This window comes from Nicotiana attenuata, chromosome 8 (genome assembly GCF_001879085.1).
Source record: "Nicotiana attenuata strain UT chromosome 8, NIATTr2, whole genome shotgun sequence".
In the NCBI taxonomy this organism is placed as follows: domain Eukaryota; kingdom Viridiplantae; phylum Streptophyta; class Magnoliopsida; order Solanales; family Solanaceae; genus Nicotiana; species Nicotiana attenuata.
The window spans coordinates 28230585-28239311 of NC_031996.1; the positions used below are offsets into that span (position 1 = coordinate 28230585).

An 8727-nucleotide genomic window follows, 5' to 3' on the forward strand; every position below is an offset into this window, starting at 1 on the left:
AATACTCATACGATGTCCAAATTCGATGATTCTTTTTGCTACAGGTCCGTAATTACAATACGGATCTAATGCTTCAATCAAAAAAGAAATCGGAGCTCATTTGTTCAATATGATATCATTTATGCTTGAAGAAACGGCGTCGAAACATAAGAAAAACGAGCGCAACACAACCCAAACCTATTCAAAACTCATCCGAGACCCTCGGGACCTCAACAAGTCATATATCGCTACCCGAACTTAGTCAAACCTCCGAAACACCCAAAACAACACCAAAATACCAAATCAACCTCGAATTCAAGCCTAAGAACTTCTAAACTTTCAACTTTTGCCAATTCAAGCCTAATTCTACCACGGACCTCCAAATTATATTCCGGACACACTCCTAAGTATAAAATCACCCAACGAAGCTAATCGAATCATAAAAATCCAAATTCGAATTCTTTTACTCATAAGTCAACTTCCGGTTGACTTTTCTAACTTAGCTTTCTAATTGAGAGACTAAGTGTTCATTTCACTCCAAAACTACTCCGAACCCAAACCTACCAACTCGATACAACTCAACACAGCTGAACAACATATAAATAAGCATAGATGGAGGAAATGTGGCTATAACTCTCAGAACGAACGATCGGGTCGTTACATTGAACTACCAGCAAACTAAAGATTTAATGTTAGTTTGAGTATATTGTTTCATATGTCATAATTTGTTTTGGTATATAAATATATGTCAACTCTTACCTTTGCCTCATCCACATCATATCTCCTGTTTATCAATTTCAAAACACTCTTCACAGTTTCATCTATAAACACTCTAAGGTTATGGAGTTCCTCAAATACAGCCTTCCTAAAATCCTCTAACTTTCCATCAACCTAAAAGTAAAAAAAATAGAATTATAGATTTATACTACAATTTAACTACAATATATACTACATAAACTGTTGTGAAATGTAGATAAATTGTAGCTAATATGTAAATATATTGTAGTTAATAATATTACCTGCTGAATTCCCTTTTCCAGCTTCCTGAGCTTCTTAGCCACAGATTCCTTGTCCTCTTGACAATCTGTATGTTTGGGTTCCAATGTTGGAGAATCAACATTTGGAACCTCTGATGATTGTGCACCTTGTTCATCTTCATACTCAATCTTGTTTGGCAGAGTAAGCACTCCAATCTCTTCTCCAGATTCAGTCATGCTTGTGAACTGAATTATGTAAAAGAAAACAGTTAGTTCCACTAAAGAAGAAAATGTAGACTATTTGTAGATATTATGAAGGTAAATGTAGACAGTAACCAAAACTAAAAAAAATACCTTAATCCACTCAGGCTTGACCATCTTCTCTTCAAAGGCAGTTAACCAAATCTGCCCCTTAGTAGCTGACCATCTTAATATGCGAGGTATTGAGTCAGAAGACCTTGTAGCAAGCTCCGTGCTGACGGTCGAGCAACACTCATAAAGCCACACTTGCAAGGCTAATGAGCATCCCCGTATGAGATAAGAATGTACACGGGGATTTAGACGATGCCTAACGGATTCCATAACCTGATTGAACGATTTAATACCCCATGGGTATGACTCAAACTGACCAGACTCTACCAAATAGAACCTAAAGTTGTCTATAAAAGACACATGATCTTTGTCAGAAGGGCAAACAAAAAATTCCAAAAGATAAAGAATGCACAACTTGACTGCATCCTCATCGTTTACCCAAGAACTATTTGTCACTATATTTTTCAAATACCACTTCTCTACTCTTTTTTTGTTAGGAAAATAGCTATTCATTAACTTGCTAACATAACTAGAAGTGTATCTATAATCTGAAAACTGATTCACACATTAAACCAGTAATTAAACCAAACTCTCTCAATGAAAAATTCAATTTTTCACCCTTCAAGTTGACTGAAAAAAAATGATTCATTAGACTTAGACAGTTCATACTTCATGAGGAGATGAATAGCTTGGTTTTGTATGCAAATGGAGGGGAGAGACAGTAAGTAACCAAAACAAGTGTTTTTAAAAAGCTTTAAGCATTTGGAGACAATAACTCTTTTATCTGGCTAGGAATGCTAGGATCACACAAAGTGTGGAATCTAAGCACACCATAATCCACATTATGTGGCGCAAAATAATGTCCATGCCGCAGAAAATGATAAATTAGTTCACATTAGTAAAATGCATAAAAATGAAGCATTAATCTACATATTATCTACATATAACTACACCATCACTACGCAAATAGCTAAAAACAAATGAGGAAGAAAAAATACATACATAATTGCTTCAAAAAAATACAGCCTACCCACACATATAACTACAAAAAACTACAAGACATCTACAGATATAAAAATTATCTACAAAAATGCAGGAAGAAGAAAGTAACTACATCTCCGTTTCAAAATTTAAAAGCTAACGACAATTGCAATACAAGACAACTACAAAATAACTACAATTGTAAACTGTAGAAAATCACAACTACAATTAATCTACAAAAATTAAGACAACTAATCTACAATTTACCAAAACACTTAAAACAGAGATTTTGACATCCAAAACAAAATTACAAAACTGGAAACGAAAATAATAAATGTTTACCTTCGCCAAATTTTTTTTTTTTGAACCAATTTGGGGAGATTTTTGGACTGTTTCTTCGATTTTTGCTTTGAGGAAGTAGGAGACAACTTGGGTTTTTTCACTCTTGGAATTTTAGGGACATCATCAACAAAGTCGTCATCTACACAAAGCTCTTTACCCTTTCTTTTGAGTTGTTTGCCGCCTGGTGTACCACTGCCTCCAGCATCGACATCGTGCAAATGCTTTGTTCTATTCTCGGCACGGATTTGTCTAGGAGATGAACTGTGAGTAGTAGGTTCCATTGCATGTGTAGATTTTAGGAATTTTTGTGGTGATTTTGGTGTTAAAACACCCAAATCGAAAGAGGGGATATCACCTACTGTCGCTTTTCTAAGTATTTTTTTTGGGAGATTTGATGTTCCTCATAGTTTAACTTAAACTTGACTAAAAATGGGAAAGAATTTTGAAGAATAAGAATTTAAATGGAGAAAAATGAAGAATGTGGGTAACTTTTGTTCTGTAAAGAAGAAAACATACGCAGAATGTGGGGGAGTGAAGGTAAAACGTGGGGGGAGGGGGGAGTTAGGGGTAACGTGCGGAGGGGGTGGGGTTGAACTGAAAGGGAAGAGAAACGTGGGAAGTCCTATAATTATGCCTCATATAAATGCCTATTAATTATATCTCTTTTTTAAATTATGGTATATAAATGGTAATTTAGTATACTAAATGTAATTTACTCAAATCTTAAACATGTAGGGTAAAAAGGTTTCATAAATGGGATAGGAATGTAAAAGTTCCTTTGATTAAACAAATTTACAAATGGCCACTCCTAATTATGTTCACAAGATGCAAACGTGATACTGTGTTGGACTAAATGATGCAGATACTCTTTCCCGAATTATTTAGCATTATATGACTGCCTATTGCGAAGAGAAACAAGGGATTTAAGAGATTACCAATGAAACAACTCAATTACGTGGGATCTGATTGATCCCATGCCTATTGAGTTCATAACGTTGGATTATTTCAAACCGGCTTAGCCTATTGTTTACAGAGTCATTGACTCTGTCCATTTTACAAACAACTTGGACCCGAAAATCTCTTTAAAAAAATGTGACCCAATAATTCTCATAGAGTATTAAACATGATCATAATTTAGACAACCAGCATGCTTTCCGAAAAATTTAAAGGAAAAAAAAAGAGCCACCAAGAACAAATACTATTGCAGACCATACCTTAAATGATTATAATATAAATCAATCTCTTCTACGGAAAAACTCGGATTTTTAAACTAAAGTGATATCCTATGGGAAGCCTCATATTATACGAATAGCCATTATATCAATCAATCCTATTGAACCTTATTACACATACAGACACTCTATCAACTACAACCAGTCTACTTCGTAAATTCAATACATCTGTGGATCCCCGTTATTACAGATTTAACTTTTCAAATGAATCATCAAACCATAGATCAGCTTCGCAGAAGAAAATTAAACTAATAAAACCTTTATCAATTTAAACTATTACACTGATGACCACCTCTAGGCCTGTTACCACCCAGATCTATCGCTTTGGTTCAAGACTTGATGCTGATATTCTATAGCTCTAAAGTAAACTGAAATTTAAATTCCAAGCCCTACTTTAATCAAGCTATACTCACATGTCAGTACATGAACGCATAAATCCATTAGAAACAATCAATATAAAGTTTCAGCAACATGTTTTACAAAATAATGTTTATACATGGTTCTATGTTGTACTTCACATATAGAGGTAGCTGAAACCAAATCAAGTTTTCATTTAACATGGAGGCATTTTACACACAGAGATAACTGATTACAGCAAACTTAACATCATTATATCAAAATAACATCCATATATTTGAAAACAGGATTCGTACCTTAATCAGCAAGTAAATATGAAACCATAACCAAATAAAGGTTTGAAGAAAAATGATAGGAATCTCAGCAAAAGCAGGTTTAGCACAGAGCAACTTCAATCTCCAGCCAACAAACAACTCAAAAATCCCAGAAAACGTGAAGTATTGCAGCAAAAATCAATACAATGCCCAGAAAATGAGTGTGTGTTCTCTGAAGGAATGCAGGGATTAGGGTGTTTTTCTGAAGAATTCCAAGATGAAAGATGCCTAAAAACTAAGAGTGTAAATGAGTTTTTATGCAGAAAAAAATGAGAGCTATTTTTGGGAATCTGTCAGTCCCCAAAAAATAGGAAAAAAACATCTTTTTAAAACTCAATTTGCCACGACCCATTTCCGTAAATAGATCATGATGGCGCCCAACACCATTATCGGGCAAGCCAACCCAAAAAATATAATTTAGTTCTCAATTTTATTTTTACCCAAGGTAAGTATAGAAATTCATAAAGCTCAAGTCAAATCAGAAATGAACAATAATATGCCAAAATAGTTATACAACTCCAAAATGATAGTCTGCTAACGTGTGTGCCAAGACCTGGTGTCACAAGTAATGGGCAACTAGTAGAATGTACAAAATAACAAAACTATCCTACTATCTGAGATAGAATAGACAGCAAATGTAAAGAAAAGACTCCATCAAGTTGTTGAACGTCTCAGGAAGGGGCAGATCACCGTGGAAGTCTCAAGCTATGAATCAGGGGTGCGCACCAAACTGATAGCCAGATGTACCTGCCTTAGATCCTGTACAATTAAGTACAGAAGCGTAGTATGAGTATATAAACAAAATGTACCCAATGAGTATCCCATCTAATCTCGAAGAAGTAGAGACGAGAGGTCGACTTGATACCACTAGGGTCAAATAATATAATAAATTTTTATGCTAAGCATGGGAGTCACAGAAAATCAACTGTGTATAGCAAAAGATAATAAGTCAAGTTCTAAACAGCTTTCCAGTCAACCAATCACATTTCAATTATTTAATAGGACAAGTCATAGATGAAGTTTCACATAAGTATCATGCGCACATTATGCCGAGGTCGACGGCCCGATCCAACAGAAAATAAACTGTGCACTGCTAGAGGGTCGAATGGCGCGAACCATAGATGCATCTATTTCTACCGAGGCGATCGGCCCGATCCACAAATATCAATTTATATCAAGAAAGCACATGAGTGTGCATTTATTTCCAAATAAATTCCTACAAGTATCTACAAGCATATACACTCGCTTATTTTTCCTTTCCCTGACTCTAGCATATCCTAAGTGGTCACATTAGCAGGAAAAAATATAGAGACAATCGCCAATAAAGCATGATATGAGTCCTAGTCTACCCGGATAATTAACATAGTAGTAGCTACGCACGGCCTCTCGCCACCTAGTGCGTACGTAGCCCCCACATTTAGTAGCAAACTACTCAATTATTATGCCTATGGGGACAATTCCCTCTTACAGGGTTAAAAAGGAGACTCACCTCGCTCCAAAGTGCACTTCCAATGCCAACAACGAGCCCAAACTCTCAATTCGGAGCCGAACGATCCAAAACTAGTTAAATGAGGTAGGAACTAATCAATATAAGTTCACAAGATTGTATTCTAGCTATTTAAGCAATTTCCCAACCCTTACCACAAGTTTCTTAAAACCCGACCCCGGGCCCACGTGCCCGGATTCCAAAAATTTTCGAAGGAAGTTGTTCTCTATAACCTAAGGATCATTAATACATTTTTTCTAGTTCATTTCATAACAAATTTTGTGGTAAAATCTAAGTTTTATTAAAACCCTAGGTCTAGCTCTAACCCCTTGATTTCTTCAAATCTTTAGGTGTTAATCTACCCAAAACTCGAGTGTTAAACTTAGAAATAAGGGGGATGAACTTACCTCACGATGCTATGTGAAAATCCCTTCTCAGAGCTCCAAAATCGCTCAATACCCGTGTGCCAAATGGTCAAAAATGGCTGGAGCTCGAATTAAATGAAGCTCACTGCCCCAGCGGTTTTCGCTTCTGCGGTCAGGGGACCGCATCTGCGAGAACGGATCGCACCTGCGAAATTGGCTAAAAGGGCTGGGACCGCTTCTGAGGTCTTGAAGTCGCATCTGCGTAGCCGCTTCTGCGGCTAGGGAGCCGCTTCTGCGGTTTGGCCTGGCCAGCTCTGGGCCGCATCTGCGATAGATGGACCGCATCTGCGGTTTCACACCTGCGGTCCACCAACCGCAGGTGCGGTTATGACAGAAGCAGCAGCTTCAGCACTTCTAAAAATTTTCCACTTCACTCGAACCTCATCCGATTGACGATTGGGTTCCCGGGCCCCGCTCGAACATACCGACAAGTCTGAAATCATGAAACAGACCTACTTGAACCTTCGGAACGCCCGAAACAATGCTAAATCTAAGAAGCACCTTCTAAAACCAATTGAATCAAACTTATGAACTTCAAGTTCTTAATTTTTCTCTAACGGGCCATAACGCCCTTAAACTACCCGGATTGAGACCAAATTTTGCGGGCAAGTCTTAAATATTATATTGGACCTGTACTGGGCTTCGGAACCAACATACGAGCCCAATACCAACGTGATCAATCATTAATTAGTTTCTTTAAATCCATAGAATTTCAGTTTAACAATTTCAAATAAAATTTCATTACTCGGGCTAGGGACCTCGGAATTCGATTCCGGGCATACACCCAGGTATTATATTTTCCTAAGGACCCTCCGGAACCGTCAAAACACGAATTTGGACCCGTTTGCTCAAAATATTGACCAAAGTCAAACTTAGCCTTTTAAGAAAATCCAAAAGAGTCAATTGTGCATATTTCAATCCAAACTCTTCCAAATCCCGAACCAACCATCCCTGCAGGTTGTAAATTAGTTAAAGCAAGCATGGAGAGTGTTATTTGGGAGAACGGGATTCTAAAAAGGCAAACGACCGGTCGGGTCGTTACACAATTGGACAACTGTCCATTCATATATTCCTTCTCACTTTTCTAGCCCCCTTTAACTTCTGAAATTACCCCTTTTACCTCAAATTTGACCTAATTCAATTATTTTATTGCATTTTAATCCCTTCTAGAAACTCCCTACATAACCACTTAAGGTCCCTAATTTTCATATTCCTTTGACCCCCTTAAACTTCTGTTAATTACAAATGAACCACACCAAAAGAGTAGACAGACTCAAACAAACAATATGCAAAAACTGAATCAGTAACCTGCTTCAATTCCCAATTAAATATGGACCAATTAACTTAAATTTATGCAATTAGAATAATTATCTTGTAATTGAACTGCTTAATCATGCAACTTAATTATTTACTCTAAGCATATAACCAAGTAACTAACAAGCCATGGATGCAAAGCAAAAAATTAATTATGAACTACACTATTCTGCTTAAAAGTAAATTAATCAAATAGAAACATTCTTGATTAAATGCCGTAATGACTACAAACTGTTTTTAACCAACACTAACAACAACAAAAAATAAAAATACGATAGAATGAGACAAGGGTATACCTATTGAAAGAAAGACGAAGCAATTGAAGCGATTTTCAGCGAGGTTTGGCCGGATTTCGATGGTTCCGAAATGAGATAAAACATAAATTAATTGGTTTCTCTTGACAAGAGCAATTAACCAATGTCAGTTTCAAGTCAAAACGATTAAGAATCATTAAAGAAATTGAAGAGAAATAAAATTAGGTTTTGAAATTTCTCATATTGGAAAATTAGGAAAATCTATGGTATTTTGAAGGAAATTGAGAGGAGATATGGGATGGGGAAAAGACGGGGATTGTAGGGTGAGATTTGGGGTTATTTAGAGGGTGCCATCGCCGTGGGCGATTTCTGGCGGTGGTGGACGGCTAGGGTGAGAGAAAGGTGATAGAGACGAGTCTGTGAGGGGTCTCTAGTGTTTGGGGGGTCTTTGAGACAGTTTTAAGGGAAAGGGAAGGCCTGTTGCGAGCCGTTGGATGAAAGAAGATCAACAATTGGGATCTGGGAGGTCAAAACGTGGTCGTTTGGTTAAGGAGGGGGAACCGGATTTGATCGAGAATTTTGGGCTTGTGCGGATGGGGTGTAAGCATTTGGGCCGCGTCTTTGGCCCAATTCCTTAAAAAGGCAACCAATTTCTTCCTTGTTTAAAAATCCAAAGTAACCCACCTAATTCGAACTGAAAATTTTGCAAAATTTGCCTAAAACCGATTTTCTAATTGAACAAATATTTAACTAA

At 36.9% G+C, this 8727-nt stretch overlaps 1 long non-coding RNA gene across 1 annotated transcript; it reads right to left on the minus strand.

Moving 5' to 3' along the window:
• On the minus strand, nt 4908-8415 carry LOC109231130. Its single transcript, XR_002068761.1, has 2 exons — nt 8016-8415; nt 4908-5253 (listed from the first exon to the last, which is right to left on the minus strand). It is a non-coding gene; the product is annotated as an uncharacterized LOC109231130 (long non-coding RNA).